The sequence below is a fragment of the Felis catus genome, chromosome A1 (genome assembly GCF_018350175.1).
Source record: "Felis catus isolate Fca126 chromosome A1, F.catus_Fca126_mat1.0, whole genome shotgun sequence".
Taxonomy (NCBI): Eukaryota; Metazoa; Chordata; class Mammalia; order Carnivora; family Felidae; genus Felis; species Felis catus.
Window position 1 is genome coordinate 93,299,769 of NC_058368.1, and position 17,467 is coordinate 93,317,235.

Consider the following 17,467-nt stretch of genomic DNA (forward strand, 5'->3'; position numbering starts at 1 on the left):
AGCCTTTTCTGATAGAGATCACTAATGGTGTTTGCTTTGGACAGACTATCCCCAAACCAAGAAGTGTGGCTTTATTATTGAGTCTGTATTCTCTATGATGTTTTTCATCCTAACCTGAATATCAAGTGCTACTTGATATTAGCTGCATGAGGAGATGGGAGAATTCCCAGCATGCACATATGGGCAGCTGTGACTTTCTACACCTTATGAACACTGCCTGCCACTCCCAGAGACTTTCACCTGAGCTGACAGTCTTCAGTGTAGCTGCTGCTATAGAGAGTGGGGAGGGCTCCCACCTTTCTCCCCTTCAACCCTGACTTTGCCCAGACAGGAGTGAGGGCTCCCAGCCAACCCATCAGCATTCAATCTGCTGACTCTGTTCCTTGAGGTCAAACTAACTAGAGCTTGTTGCCTCCCAAGGCTAGAGAAGCTGCTTGGTTTACTTTTCAGGATGGGTCTCCATCTGGAAGCAGTAGGAAGTCAAAGCAAAAACCTCATTGACCTGCGGGGGGAAATGCAAACAACTAAAGAGTCCACCGGGACAAGAGCAGGAAGAATTCCAGAGTTAAGCCCCCTCCCAGGAAACAGAAATTCAGGTAGTAAAAATAAAAAAGAGAAAAAAAATTACATTTTTTTGGACGCCTAGGCTTTGCCCTCACTCCCCCCACCTTCAGCACGTTATCTTAATATCTGCCATTCCTCTTTAGGGAAGCAAACTCAGATCTGGTTCTACCAGGATAGACAAGTCCATAAGGATGCATGGAACATCGCTTAGGTAAGGCACAGTAAATTTCTCACTACTACGCCAAGCTGCATCAGCTCATCTGTGTCAGTCCAATTTTCCCACAACAATATCCTTCGAGGCTGAAAATGCCTCTTATGTTCAGTCCATTTCTTCCAGTTTTCATGAAAGGTATCAAACATGGGAGTGAGAACAATAACCATCCTTTCAAAAAACCAGTACAGCACACTGTGTCAAAGGATTTAGAGTTATTTACACACAACCTCTATGAAAATTTTGATGGTGCAGATATTTATGTGTGAAACTCACCCCCACTAACTTCTAAGAGAGCAGGAGGTGGATTTTAAGAAAAGACACATATTGAATAAGGCAGCTGAAATAGGAAATCAAAAAGTCGCAGTAAGGTATCTTGAAAGTCAGGCTAGAGGGGAGCATTATTAACCACCTATCTGAGATCAAGAAGGCAGCACCTGGAGTTCAGAGATTCCCTCTTCAACATGGCTTCTACCCAGGCTGCATTCCCAGATGATATCCTGGCTTTCGTCTGGGGACCCATGGCTGGTCAAAGTCCCTGCCAGCTCTTCTGGAGCAGCACAGGATGACTGACAAAGATGAAATGATTATCTAGGAGGAAAAGGGACAAAGTCCTCAAATCTTGGAGGTACAATTCACCACTCTGATGCCAGTATTTTAAAGGCTGTGGGACCATAGACAAATGTAGATCTGAGTATCAACCAGGCATAAGAGACTAATTTGGCCACTGCCTACTGTTACTCAGAGGAAATTATCTTTGATAAAGATGTGTGTCACATTCATAGGAAGAAGCATAAGGTATTGTCAACATTACCAATCAGCTGGTGTAAGGTTAATTGTGCTAGGATTCTGACTTAAGGGTTTATGAAAGGTATATTCCAAGAACTCACTTCTTCATGCTGTGAGGCAATGACTACCATGGTTAGAGAGCTGGAGTCATAAAGCAGAAACCCACAATGCTATCATCCCAGCACTGTGAATATGAATCCAGAGTGGCCCCTCCTTGTCCCCAAATCCTCAAGACACTGGGAGCCTCATCGTGGAGTTCTCACCTTTTAAACACCTCCCCAGCCCATCTCTGCCCTTCCTTCTCCACGGGTACCCAGGTACTCATGAAGTAGACCATTCTGAGAGCTTCCTGCCTTGACTCTTTCAATCTTGCCTCCACACATCACCACCAATTATGTTTGACACAATCAAATATAATAATGAATTCTACTGCTAGAAATTATTTAATGACTTTGTATCTTCAGGTGGTAAAATTTAAGCTCCTTAGTTTGGCATCTGAAGACTCTAACAGTGGACTTTCTATTGTCTCCTCTTTATTCCCACACTACGTTATCACAGCCTTTTCTCCACCCCAACATATCCCGTGCTCTGAGTGCCCAAAAATACTCACCATTTCTCATACAAGCTCTGTGCTTTTCCAGACACCAATATCTGTACCTGAAATGCTTCCTCCCACCATCTGCACCTGGAACCCTTATTCAAATGTCAATTTGCCCAAAACCTTTGGGCAGAATTATCTACTGCCTCTGTATTTACCTAGTCCTGTGTGTGCCTATTCTCTTTACACAATGAGTAAGTAATTTTGGGTGCCCAGTACGTGCCAAGAACACAAGAGTGAGCAGAAAAAGAATAAACTCTGTTCTAGCAGTCATAGAATTTACGTGGAGGATACAAAGGTTACGGGTGTAATAATTGCTGAAAGTCCTACAAGAGAAAAGCACATGGGCTTTGAGGATAAATAAGAGGTGTAAGTGACTTAGGAGGCTCAGAGGAGGCTTTCCTATATTAGAGGTTTTTGAGCTGCAGTCTAATGGGTGCACCAGGCAAAGGAAGACAAGAGTTGGATGTAAACCAGCCTTCAAACACATTCCAGTCTTCGAACTGTTTGTTACCATTCTGCAACAACATTAATACAGTAATTGAGAAGAAGCATTTAGAAGTTTTCAGAGCAATCTGACAGAGTCATTTTCTATTTCTTGGATCTAATAAAATGCAAAGCTTGTATTTTGTGTCTTTTTTATTCATTTTATTTTTCTTGTATTTCATTTTTATTATCCTTATAAAAGCATCAGTCTGTGATGGATTAGAAAATTAAAGAACAACTATTCTTTCAACACAGATAGTCTGCGGAGCACTGGCCCAGCCAGAAGGAAAATGTGAATTGCCCCCAGATGGGGAGCATGGGAGAAAATGAGGTGAGGCTGGCAATGTGGACTCTGGGAGTATCAAGCTCACGCATGATGACTGAAGTGGTGATTATTGTTTCCACTAATTGGGGATAGAGGACGGAATCTGAGAAGAAGACTCAAAGAGCTTCAGTGTGCGATGGGTAGTTGAGAAGGGAGACAAAGGAAGAAAGGCCAGACAGGCTGAGTGACAAGATGTGTGGAGCCTGAGAAGCCAAGAGGAGAAAGGGTTTCAAGTGGGTGGTTTGCAATGTTGAATCCAAGTTAGAGGACAAGCTGACTGAAAAATGTCACCTGGATAAAGAGACATAAGGCTCACTGCTGGTTTTAGCAGAAACAACATGGTGGAGAGGTGGGGCAAAGCAAAAAAAGCCAGCAAGTTGAGGACAAAGAGGCAGGCAATTGCACAGCAGTAAAAAGGGAAGAGGTTTGGTAGCTGGAAGTGGATGTGGGTGCCTGTATTACTTTGGTTGGGGTCAGTATGTTGTTGTTTTAACAAGAGACATTGGAGCCTTTTTCAAAGATGATAAACTACTGACGAGAGGGAGAGAATGAATGCAGACAAGAGAGAAAATATAATCATTAATTTCTGTTTTTGGAGAAAGGGGGTAAGGTTGGTATCCAAAGCACAAGTAATATAAGGAACGTTAATCCCCCAAATGATAGCATTGTGGAAACAATGGCTTGTGAAATATGCCTCAAGAGGAAGGCAACGAGAGAATGAAGTAGACACATCAATGGAATAAAGTGTTTGTGAGTCGGAAGACCAGTGATTATGGAAAGAAGGAACAAGACAACTGGAAGGAAAGAATGTTCTAGTCAGAGAGGTAAATCCTGTTGTTTTGAAGGCTATTTGTTGTCTTGAGTGTCTTGGAAACTACAGAAGGGCATCAGTCTGAATTCTTCCTTATTTTCTAGGAAGAGTCCCGACCTAAGAGATGCTGTTCCTCCCTCTGCTTCTTCTTTATTTAAGGTTGGCGGAAATGTGTGCTGGTTGACTTCCTCACATTTGCTTTCTGCACAGATGCTGTGCTGCTGCCTTTCAGTTATTAATCTTTGCTGCAGCACTTCCATCCAGGCCAACTATTGCTAAAGAACGGGACGGGAAGGGTGAGGCCAAGGATCTAAAGCAGTTCCAGTTTGGGTTTGGGTTTGCTTCTGACACTCAGCTAAGCTGGATGTGTCTTCTGCCATGAGCCCCAACCCCCCAACCCCGTGTTCATACCTGGGGGAGTCAGGGAAGCTCACGTTGTGCCCTTAAAGTCCCAGAAAGTCTTTCCATCAATGCTATGGCTCCCTCTCACCCTCCTCACCTAATGCAATCCCTTGCCTGGAAACCCAGCCATAAACAACTCTACCTCCCCATCTCATCGTAATGGAGAATTAGCTATCTCTGGGGACTCTTCTCTTCCACTCATATGTCTCATCCATCTAATCAAAGAATCATTACATGGGCCTTTGAGAATTATGCCACTTACTTTTTGAGCAGGGATCACAGATTGGCAGCCCACAGATGGAATCCAGCTGGCAGATAATTTTGTTTGGCCCACACAGTGTTTGAAAGATAGGAACATTTCATATAAAAATCCATCTTTCCAGTTTGTTAAAAAAAATCAGATATCTGGCAATCCTCAATGGTAATTTTTCTGCATGGCAAAAATTGGCTAGATCTGAGCTATGGCTGTTCTCTTTACGTGGGGGTACCATTCACTTCCACCCTCCCTATTCCCTACTGCCTTGCAGTCAGCCCCCTTCAGAGTTGGCCAGTCCCCTGGCCCCTGGGTTTAGAGGAGCTGTACTGTGTTTCCTGAATCATCTTTCCCTGAGTCCACATTGTACTCTGTCTGGCAGATCATTTTTATGCTTTATGTTTGGGGTTTGTGGCTGTGTTCTATTTTTTTTTTCCCTCCTCACTCAAGGTGGATTTTCTTCTCTATTTTTTGTTATTTGAGCTTCTTGGAGTTACTTTTTCTGTTTATTACTTTTATTATTTCGTGTATTTAAAGGAAGGGGACTACAGTGAATATGTTTTTTCATCTCATCATAAAAACGTGATGTCTTCCTTACCTGCCCTTATGGTATCACCTACTTCTAAAAGGGGCAGTAATAAAACTGACTACAAAGTGTCTGAGTACCAGAAATGATGAAACTCCTTGGTAAAATGCCTTAGGCCCTAAAAAATTAACTTGCTGTAATGTCACACGCAAAACCTTAGTAGTGATTTATGCATTAATCAAAGAAATCAAGTCAAAGAACAAAAAGAACTTTTAACAAACCTAGTTTGTTTGTTTTTTGTTCTGTTTCTTTTTTCTCTGGTATTCATGGGAATCTAAATATGCAGAAAGATGTCAATAACCCCCCTTTCAGAAAATATTTAAACAGCGTATCAGAAGATGCAGGCAACGTACAGTGTCCACTCTTGGCTGGAAGCAAGCCATGGATGGTCTTCAAGATGTACAATAATGCCCTGAGAATTTTTAAAGCTAGGCAAGTGGATTTGAGCCTTTTGTGTGTGTGTGAGAGAGAAGATCTGGACCCTCAAGGATAATGAAGTGTTGATCAGAGTTTGATCCCATTACTTCCCAATGGGATTAGGGTGCAATCGTCTTCAGCAGCCTCCTCCCTGCCTCCATGTCCCTCTGTGGTCCATTCTCCCACAGAGCAGGCAGGGGTTCTGTAAAACCAATCTGATGATGTTCACTGTTCAGAACTTTCCAATGGTTTCTCTTGTACTTAAAATAATATCTTTCATATGGCCTCCAAGACTCTACACAATCAGTTACTGCCCCACTCTGACCTCTGAGTCTTCTCCCCCCATCTTGCCCCTTCCATGGTGAGCACCAAGCACAATAATCTCTTTTCTATTCATGAACAAACCATGTGTGTTCTGGCCATGGGCTTTCTCCTTTGCTGTCCCAGATGCCTCTCCTCCAGCTCTTTCATGGTTTGGCTCCTCCTTGTCATTTGAGTCCCAGTTCCAATGTCACTGTGCCACAGAGCTTTCCTCTGATCACCCAGTCTAGAAGTATCTTTCAGTTACTAACCAGCTTGTTACTCTTCTGATCTACACAGCACTAACATCTGAGATCATCTTGCTCATTATTTGTCTACATCACTCCCTGGCAGTATTGTCTCCCTGAGAACAGGGCCCATGTCTCCCTTCTTTGCTATTCATTGGCCGAATGACCCACTTTCATAGGTGACAAAATGGGACTTACAGAGAGAATATAGCTCATGCATATTTCCACAGCTCATCAGAGGCAGAACTCCTCATGTGATCCACACCTCCTAAAATCAGTCCAGGACTTTCTTTATTATTCCTTAGGTCAGTAAAAGAGAAATCTTACTAGGGATGCCTAGAAGATAATGGAAAGGTAAAAATGGTGAGACATATTTTTATTTTGTCAGTCTTTGTAAGATTTTCATTTTGTAAGACTGTACTACCACCACCATCGCCACGACAAATATATATTATATATTTATGTATTTTTATATATAAGTATGTATTATATGCTAATATATGTTTATAATAATGTGTGTTCATTCATATTAGATGATAAAGTCTCTTCGAAGAAAATGCATACTCTGATAGATCCTAAAGGCTGCCTAGTGATTTCATTAAATTCAATAAAAATTATTTAGGATCAATCTCATCAACAGAGACTCAATTTCACTACACTTACTATTATAACTGAATGCAATATTTATTAGCTGTGCTTGTATTAATATTTATTTTCAAAGAAATGGCATGCAGTGCAATTATTTAGCATGCCAAATGGTGCTTCAACCACTTATAGTAGGAAGACTCACAATATAGCAATAGCAATGCTATTAGAGTTAAACGTATATAATTTCTTTGTCCTCCTAAGATGTCAAATTGCTAGTGAGTTTAAATTTTCTTTCTCAGACTCCAATGAATAGGCAATTAACTGACAGGTTTGCTAATTTAGTAAATTAATCCTGAATGACTCCAGGGCCACATGAATCCCTGGAAGCTGATGGTATCAATCTTCTCTTTGACAAAAACTCAGAGCTGTATTCAAAGCCAAGAACTGTGGCCTAGTAGCTCACTAGCATACAGGGAGAGAAATAACCAAATAAAGTTGAAAAAGGAAATGGGTTGTCTCAGTGAGGTAAACTTGAAAGTTTATTCTTGTAAGAATTAGAGAAGAGTCTACTAAAAAGGAAAATGTTCACCTCTCCAGGGACATTAATCTTAAAAAAACAAACAAACAAAAAAGGAGTGGGGGCTGGGGGTGTGCATCCAGATTTGGACAATTCCTTCATAAGACAAAGCAACAGCCTCATTAGAGACTCACAGGACTGGAAAGTGTTTGCAATCTCAAACTCCAGTAGAAAAATGGGGGTCTTTTTAACTCATGATGTGAAGTCTCCCGGGCAGTCAGCCTCTTCACTGCCTGTCAGGATTCCAACACAGTAGGAGATCAAAAGGGAGGCTGACTAACCAACCACCTTTATAGTACCGAAGTGGTTCTCTTTGCCTAACTGAAATCCCAACAGTGTCATACTAAACTCAAACCCATGTCCTCTGTCTACAGTTCAGGTGGAAATGGAGCAAGGTATGCAGATTTGAGGAGAAGAGAGGATCCAGTCAGAAGAGTTAGGGTAACAGGCTCTTCCTGCAGCCTTGGCTCTCAATGAAGCTACTCCACGGGGAGACAATACAACAGAGGCAATAATGATGAATTCGAGGCAAAACTTGGGAAGTACACTTGGAGGAGCCTCAATCACTCTGTGTTCCTGGTTTGGAATCAGAGGACCACACGATCTTTATGACTTGAAATATCTTCTTTCTTTTTGGACCATAAACGAACCAAATCAAGGAGACTGTTGGTCTGAGAAATCAGTGTTGGCATTTCTAATTCTAAGTATTTTATTTAAAAAAATCAAAGTCAGGTACCTGGGTGACTCAAGTCAGTTGAGCATCCAACTCCTGATTTTGGCTTGGGTCATGATCTCATGGGTTTGCAAGACAGCGGAGCCTGCTTGGGATTCTCCCTCTCCCTCTGTTTCTGCCCCTCCCCCCACTCACATGCACACAAGTGTGTGCATACACACGTGTGCTCATGCTCTCTCACAATAAATATTTTAAGAAAATAAATAAAAATTTTAAATGGCAATGTCCTCAGACCGAATGTACATCAAGCATCCTGCATTCAACCTATTAACCACTCTGTGCCAGTCCTTCCTCAGCACACTGAAACCTAGTTCTTCTTATATGATAATTCCATGTGGAGTGAGTTTGAAAGTATAAACAAGAATGCTTAACATCACTCATCATCAGGGAAATATATATCAAAACCAGAGTGGGATACCACCTCACACTTGCCAGAATGGCTGAAATTAACAACACAAGGAACAACAGATATTGGTAAGGAGAAAGGAGAACCTTCTTACACCGTTGATGGGAATGCAAACTGGTGCAGCCACTCTGAAAACAGTATGAATCTTTCTCAAAAAGTTACAAATAGAACTACCCTAGACCCAGCAATTGCACTAGTAGGTATTTACCTGAAGGATACAATGCTGATTTGAAGGGGCACATGCACCACAATGTTTACAGCAGCATTATCAACAATGGCCAAACTATGGAAAGAGCCCAAATGTCTATCAACTGGTGAATGGAGAAATACACACACACACACACACACACACACACACACACACACACACACACAGTGGAATATTACTCAATCATCAAAAAGAATGAAGTTTTGCCATTTGCAATGATATGGATGGAGTTAGTGATAATAGCTAAGTGAAGTCAGTCAGTTAGAGAAAGACAAATACCATATGATATCACTCATATGGAATTTAAGAAACAAAACAGAAGGACATAGGGGACAGAAAAAAAACAAGTGGGAGGCAAACCATAAAACAGACTCTTAACTACAGAGAACAGACTGAGGGTTGCTGGAGAGGAGGTGGGGGGGATGGGCTCCATGGGTGATGGGTATTAAGGAGGACATTGTGATGAGCACCGGGTGTTATACATAAGTAATGAATCACTAAATTCTCTTAAAACTAATATGACACTATGTGTTAACTAACTAGAATTTAAATTAAAAAGTGGAGAAAAAAAGGAATACAGTACACGTGAGAGAGAGAGAGAGAGAGAGTTTTGGCTGGGAAAATACATAAATCCAGGGATGTCCTGCCTCCTCTAATGTACAAATGTTTTAAGTAGCAGCAGAGACCACGTGTGATACCTATTAGCAGAATTATTCAGCATCACTAAAGTTCACTGAATGTGTGAAAGGACTTTTCTGTTGATGGGAAACCCCCATAAATTTAATTCAGTGAGTTTTCTTTTCAAAAACATTCAATGACACCAACATCCTACCAGAGTCCAATCGGTCTTTCAAGGCACCTGTGAATCTGATGTTCCCTACAATCCTGTATCATTCTCTGCTCCTGGAGACATGCTTCCCACTCAAGGGTACCTGCCTATCCTGTCTTACAAGCCCTCCAATAGTATTTCTTTATCACATACTCTTTTTTCATTCAAAACGTCCTTTTTTTCCAAATCCAGGTCAGCTCAAATTCCCTCTTTCCCTGATGATTTCAGCCTTCACTGATTCTTCTATATTGGGATTCCCTTCAGATCAGGCACTATGTGGTTTACATTTTACACTTTTCTCCCCAACAAAAAGTGAAAACATGTTCATATTTCATGAACATATGATCCAATATCTCCTGTTTCTTCATAATGGAGAAAGTCAGCAAAATGGTGAGTACTTAGCAAGTTGTTCACAAATTCTAGTTATTTGCTGTCCTGATCTTTATTACATATGCCAAACCCCACAGTAATAAATACAATTTCATCAGGAATGTATTTGGCCAACTTATCAAAGCATAATTAATGGTTCACTTATTTATAGTATTAAAGTAACACAGTAAAAAATTAAGCTACTTTGTGAACTGTATTTGGAAATATCACCACTGCAACAATGATTCTTATATTCATTTATTCTCATGGAATTTGAATTTAAACTTTTCTATTTGTTACCATGTCATACAGAAGTACAAGAAAATGTGGGAAATCTCATAAGAAAAGCCTAAAAGAAATCTCTTCTTCAAATTATAAGTCAGCCAGCAGGATTCCCCAGCCAGAGGGCAAGAATGGAAGTGTATTTTTTTGTATCTCTCAGAACCTTAAAGTCTTTGTTCTTTTTCTTCTTTCACTCTCTAGTTTCAAAATCCATCCTTTGAAAGCAGTTGGGTATAACAGAGCGCATCTAAAAGGATCATATATCAACTTCCTTACCTCTTTCTCCAGTGAGTCCTGTGTGGAGGGAGGTGAAATGCGAATTTCTTCATTACTGCAGAAATAGCTTTTTGAAAGCTCCAAGCAGGTACATTTAACTGTGGCTGGTACCTGCTGCTGGTTGATCACTTTCTCTGCAGCAGGAGAGAGGGGGCAGAGAAGGGGATACCTGATCAGATAGTTTTTCCTCTTACTTGTGAAGTATCTGCCCTGGGAAGGCAGAGGTTCAAGGTCACGCCATTTGAGCAACACAGGAAGAGGAGAGGGCTGTCCTACGAGTTTCTTGTAGAATACAGAGATACCATTACCAAAGAACACAAAATCCCCCAGGACCAAAGTTCACCTGAGGGTCTAGTTCAAGTACTTTACTTTAGGCTGGCCGTAATGAGTGGAAAACACATGTTCAGTCTGCTGATGTGAGCCAAGTTTTGAACAAAGGAGTTTTGAAAAGCCTGCTTGCCCCCAACCTGAAATTCTCAACTTTATAGTTATTCTTTCATTTGGTATGTTATTTCCAGGAAGCCATGTTTAAAATGAAACTGCAGTCCAGATGTTAGATGAGAATCCTCGCCATTCCAACCCTCCTTAAACCTGAGTGGGATTGGCTGTAATGCAGTCAGCAGGAAGGTAATGTTCTGAAGATTTCTAACTAATATTCAAAGGGCTTATGTCCTTCTGGCTAAATCTCCTCTCCTCCTCCAACATGGATTGTCATGTGATCCTCTACAATGATTTACAAAGTCGCACATACACAATCCACTTACCTAGCACTTTGGGAGTTCAGTCAACTTTTACTTGAAGATTTGGGTGACCTCACAGAGATAGAGTCTTCTATTACCTTCTCTCCAACCCCATGTTTCCTTCCCACATCCTCCACTTCTCTCCCCCAACCTAGATCTCCCATTCCTTCCCTGTCTCTCTCCCCTCTCCCTCCCTCCCTCCCTTTCCTTCTCTATCTGGAACAAAACTAATGGCTCCTCTTTTCTTAGCCTTAGCTGACTCTAAGTTCACTGTGTTTCCTGAACATGCCCTTGTGGTTATACCATTTCCATGTAGGATATCCAAGTACTTCTTCCAAAGTCAAGGCTTTCTCTTGCAGGAATTCTGGTCAATATTTTGTTCACCTCTTCACCTTCACAGCCTAATGTGATCAAGTGAGCCACTGATACTGACACCCTGCTTGATAAAATCAGTAAAGAAGAGGAGAGTTGAAGGAAATGGGAACCTGAGCTTTCATAGAAGAGAAAGCCAAATGAAACCACCCACCAGAGCTCAGGAAGCTGTAAAAGGGTCCTGGAAGTACTGGTGGCAAACTACCTGAAGTCAAATCCCACCACCTTCTCAACTGTACCACTGATTGTTTCAATTAAGATCCTTAACTTTCTTCATCATGACTGTTTGTCATGTTTTGCACCGTGGTTGTTTAGAAGAGAAAATTCTATGACTCAGTGGAAAGCCAGTACCTCTAAAGACATCCTCAGTATCTAAGTGAAATAATGGAAATAGTTTTTCTTGTTTCTTGGATTCACTCATGGACCCTGAAAGCCACTTATAACCTAGCACTTACCTATCCAACTTCTAGCCATGATGCTACAGGGCTTCATGACCCAGCAACCCTACACTAACATTGGTCCCTCTAATACTGTGTGCTGGAACTCCCTGCCTTCACTGTGCTGGCCCTTTACTTGGATTATCCTTTGCTCCTGCCTAGCCTCCAAAACTAGAATCAGGTGTCTTCCTGAGAAGGCTTCCCCAATCTGCCCTTTCATGGCAATTTTGGCTCCTCTACATACCGATGTGCTTTGTGCATTTCACATTTTACATCGCATTTTAATGATCTGTTCACCAATCCTTCTCCTCTGCTAGAGGGTGATATCCTTGAAAGCATGGCTAGCATATTATTTACCTCCATATCCCCAGTGCTTACTAATGAATTCTCTTCCATAGAAAGCATGTGATACATGTTAATAGCAAAAAAAAAATAATAATAATAAACTATTGGGACTACATCAAAATAAAAAACTTCTATACAATGAAGGAAACAATCAAGAAAACTAAAAAGCAACCTACCAAATGGTAGAAGATATTTGCAAATGACATATCCAATAAAGGGTTACTATCCAAAACATAAAAAGAACTTATACAACTCAACACCAAAACCCCAAATGATTCAGTTAAGAACTGGGCAGAAGACACAAACAGACATTTATCCAAAGAAGGCATCCAGGTGGTCAACAAGCACATGAAAAGATGCTCAACATCACTCATCATCAGGAAAATACATATCAAAACTACAATGAGGTATCACCTCACATCTGTCAGAATGCCTAAATTCAGTAACATGAGAAACAACAAGCATTGGCAAGCATGTAGAGAAAAAGGAACCCTCTTACACTGTGGGTGTGGATGCAAACTGGTGGAGCCACTCTAGAAAACGGTATGGAGGTTCCTCAAAAAGTTACAAAAAGAACTACCTTGTGATCTAGTAATCAGACTACTAGGTATTTACCCAAAGAATACAAAAACATGAATTCAAAGGGATACCTGCACCCTTATGTGCAGAGCAGTGTTATTTACAATAGGCAAAGTATGGAAGCAGCCTGAGTGTCCATCAATAGATGAATGGATAAAGATGTGGGGTGTGTGTGTGTGTGTGTGTGTGTGTGTGTGTGTGTGTGTGTGTAAATGACACATTGTATATATAAGAGTTGTGCTTACAGAGTTGTGCAGATGTGCCTAAGTTTGAATCATAATTCTACTCTTTATTAGATTTAGAGGAATCTGTTAGATCTCCCTTATCTGCAACTTCAACTTATATATATATATATATATATATATATATATATACACACACACACACACATATATATATGTATATATATATATATATATATAATGTGAAATACACACACACACACACACACACACACATACATACACATATATACATATGTGCCATGGAATATCTTTCAGCCATAAAAAAAGAATGAAATCTTGCTATTTGCAACAATATGGATAGAGTTACAGAGCATAATGCTAGGCAAAATAAATCAGAGAAAGATAAAAAAAACCATATGATTTCACTCATATGTGGAATTTAAGAAACAAAAATGATCAAAGGAAAAATAAAAAGAGAGAGAAAGAGGTAAACCAAGAAATACACTCTTAACAATAGAGAACAAACTCATGGTTACCACAGGGGAGTAATGAGGGGGGAATGGGGATTAAGGAAGATATTTGTTGTCACGAGCACCCCGTGTTGTAGGAAAGTGTTGAATCACTATATTGTACACCTGAAACTAATATAACACCATACGTTAACTACACCAGAATTTTTAAAAATGTTTGAAAGACTTAATCTGATGCAACACTTAAATACTCTTTAGAACTATTCTCTAGGGGCACCTGAGTGACTTAGTCGGTTGGGTGTCAGAATCTTGGTTTCAGCTCAGGTCATGAACTCATGGTTCAAGGGTTCAAGCCCCATATCGGGCTCTGTGCTGACAGTGTGGAGCCTGCTTGGGACTCTCTCTCTCCCCACTCCCTCTCTCTCTATCCCTATCCTGCTTGTACTCTAAATAAATAAACTTTAAAAATAAACTTTAAAAAATTTCAAAAATATATTTCTGTAAATGGAGATGTTTTAAAACCCAAGAATCTTAATAATTGCATCCTGATCAAAGTTTGGAGAATCAGAGCATTTACAATTTGGCATCTTACTGTATGAAGATGAAATTTAACTGTTATGAGAAAACACAATGTAAGCTATAATCAGGCTTCTGTATTAGTCCATTGACCCCAAAGTCTCATTTGCTTACAGAGTTGTGCAGATGTGCCTAAGTTTGAGGCATATTTCTACTCTTTATTAGATTTAGAGGAATCTGTTAGATCTCCCTTATCTGTAACTTCAACAATAAAATTAAAATTTTTTTAAATGTCAACTTCATGTATTTCCTTCTAATTTTATAAGCTGTTTGAGAAAGAACAACATTTTCAATCTTGTGCAACTTCCAACCACCTAGTTACAGTGTTTGTAAATCACTTTTAAATCACTACAGTGTTACATAAGGAACATGAGAGTTAAATCAACACTCCAAAAAACACCTGACTGCCCTCACTGCTGATACACTCTCCAGAGGACAGCTATGTTTCATCTGAGAATCAGCTTTGCATCCCTATCTTGGCCAATCCCAGAGGCTTTCTGCACGAGTACAAGCAACTTCAATATTACACTTTTACTGTGAAAAGAGTGATATTAAGACTTGTGAGCTAATGTCATCAAAATGGCAGAATAGGAGTTTTCTACCATCTCCTACAAAGAATGTCGCTTTTAACAGTTACCCAGAGAGTGCCTCTGTGGAAGGCAGGGAAGCTAGTGGAGAAGTTCCAGCACAGCATTGGAGCAAAAAAATATTCAAGATTGCATGTACTGAAGAGGATAAAGACAACCGTTTCATTTTACTTCTGCCATTCCTCCCCCAAGGCACTGCAGTACTGAGAGACACCTTTCCGTCTCATGATTTCTCCCATAGGGGAAGCGAGGGTGTGTAAGTGAGCACCCAGCTTCCCCAGCTGTGCAGGATGCTGCCAAAGAGTCCCATTTCTTTCTCACCCCATCCAGAATTCTAAGGTGTGCCAAGTGACCAGGAGACACAGACTGGCTGGGAGATCAAAGAGACACAAATCCTAGTAACCTTTTCATGAACTCCATCAGGAGGCCCATCCACAAACCACTGGGGATGCCTCTCCTACAGATCCCACCACCTGCATTGCAGGCACCCAACGTTCTGCACAACTGACCGACACACACCCTGATCTTGTGGCCAGCTCCCTACGCACACCCCAATGGCAACAAGAGTAAGTCTTTGCAGGCGACTGGTGAGCATGTGAGGAAAGAAAGGTGGCCTGATTCTGTCAGTTTGGGAGAAAGCACACAGGGTGCATTCATTACCACCACAGGGAAAGCAAACAGGAGGCTGTCAGCAACTGGCCTGACTTTACTGGATCAAGAGAAGGCATACAATCTTAAGAATTCCCTGCCAAGGTGGAATAAGAAGTGTAGAGCAGGAATATACAGAGAAAGGTCTGAGAAAACCTCAGAATCCCTAACACAGTAGATGCAGGGTATTTCTCTCTCAAAGCCCATCAGTAAAGACTGGAGGAGGTGACAGCTTTTTAAATGTAAGACAGCGAAGCAAGGCTTTGAGGAACAGGAAAAATCAAGGAAATATGACACCAGCAAAACGAATATAATTTCTGAGTCTCTTACCTCAAACATCTGTGATTTGCCTGATGGAAAATTCAGAAGAGTTGTTTTAAGGAAGGTAAGTGAGCTACAAGAAAACACAAAGATAATTTAACAAAATTTGTAAAACAATACACACACAAAACAAGTTAAACAGAGAAACAGAAATCATAAAGAACCAAATAAATTCTGGGATGAAAAATACAATGAATGAAATGAAAAATGCAGTAGAGAATCTCTCAGCAGACTGCATGAAGCAGAATAAAGAATCTGTGAAGTAGAAGACAGGTGAGTTGAAATTACATGAATAGAACTGGAAGGTATTATGCTAAGTGAAATAAATCAGTCAGAGAAGGACAGATACCATATGTTTTCACTCATATGTAGATCCTGAGAAACTTAACAGAAGACCATGGGGGAGGGGAAGGGAAAAAAAAAGTTAGAGAGGGAGGGAGACAAACCATAAGAGACTCTTAAGAACTGAGAATAAACTGAGGGCTGATGGGGGGTGGGAAGGAGAGGTGGGTGGGAGGGAGAGGTGGGTGGGTGATGGGCATTGAGGAGGGCACCTGTTGGGATGAGCACTGGGTGTTCAATGTAAGTGATGAATCATAGGAATCTACTCCCAAAACCAAGAGCAAACTGTACACACTGTATGTTAGTCAATTTGACAATAAATTATATTTTTTAAAAAAAGAAATTGTCCAGTCAGATAATAACAAATGAAAAAGAGTCAAGACTACGTGAAGTACGAGGTACCATTAAGAGAAACAATTTACACGTATTACTGGAGTCTAAGAAGGAGAAGAAAAAAAAGGGGGGGCAGTACAGAAAAGTTAATTAAAGAATTGATGGCTGAGAACTTCTCAAATCTGGGGAGAGATTTAGACATCCACGTTTGTGAAGATCCTAAATCTCTAAAAAGTTTTTCCAAGCTACTTCATTCATTCATTCATTCATTCATTCATTCATTCAGAGAGAGCATGAGAGCATGAGTGGGAGAGGGTCAGAGAAAGAAAATCCCAAGCAGGCTCCACGCTGTCAGCACAGAGCCCGACATGGGGCTTCAATCCATGAACCAAGAAGATCATGATGTGAGCTGAAATCAAAAGTCAGATGCTTAACTGTATGAGCCTCCCAGGCACCCCACTAAGTTCATCACTTTCCAGAAGCATAAAGAAAAGTAAATTGGTAGGGCATCATTAACCATAAATTATATTGACATTGGATATATGTTACATATCTATAAAATACTGTATATATCTCAAAATATTGGACTATTTGATGACTGAATATTGCTACATAATTTTCTTCTATTGTCTCACATCCTTTTTGAGAGGGAGATTTCATGGGATTTGAAATGTATAAACTGTGTAAATAAGATGGAGTTCAAATAAGTCGGTTATGTTGTATACATAATATACATGTACACGCAGTTACTCATTGAACAATACAGGATTAAGAGGAATGTCCTCTGTACTGTGGGAAAATCGACATATAACTTTTGACTCCCCCCCAAAACTGAATTACTAATAGCCTACAGCTGACCAGAAGCCTTCGTGATAACCTGAAGAGTTGATTAACACATATTTTGTATGCCTATATGCATCACATACGGTATTCTTTTTATTTTTTTTAACATTTATTTTTGAGAGACAAAGAGAAACAGAGTATGAGCAGGGGAGGGGCAGAGAGAGGGAGACACAGAATTCGAAGTGGGCTTCAGGCTCTGAGCTGTCAGCACAGAGCCCGATACAGGGCTCAAACTCACAAACCACAAGATCATGACCTGAGCCGAAGTCGGACGCTTAACTGAGCCACCCCGGCGCCCCTCACATACGGTGTTTTTGTAATAAAGCTAGAGAAAAGAAAAGGTTGACAAAATCATAAGATAAAATACACTTACAGTACCATACAAGGTTTACTGGAAAAAATCCACATAAGTGGATCCACTCAGTCCAAAC

The 17,467-nt window shown here is 40.6% G+C and overlaps 1 long non-coding RNA gene across 1 annotated transcript; it reads right to left on the bottom strand.

Moving 5' to 3' along the window:
• Nucleotides 1–739: 739 nt before the first annotated feature.
• On the bottom strand, nucleotides 740–15,641 carry LOC123385405. The gene is made up of 4 exons (XR_006597852.1): nucleotides 15,528–15,641; nucleotides 10,259–10,392; nucleotides 6,189–6,326; nucleotides 740–1,366 (listed from the first exon to the last, which is right to left on the bottom strand). It is a non-coding gene; the product is annotated as an uncharacterized LOC123385405 (long non-coding RNA).
• Between the last annotated feature and the right edge of the window lie 1,826 nt (nucleotides 15,642–17,467).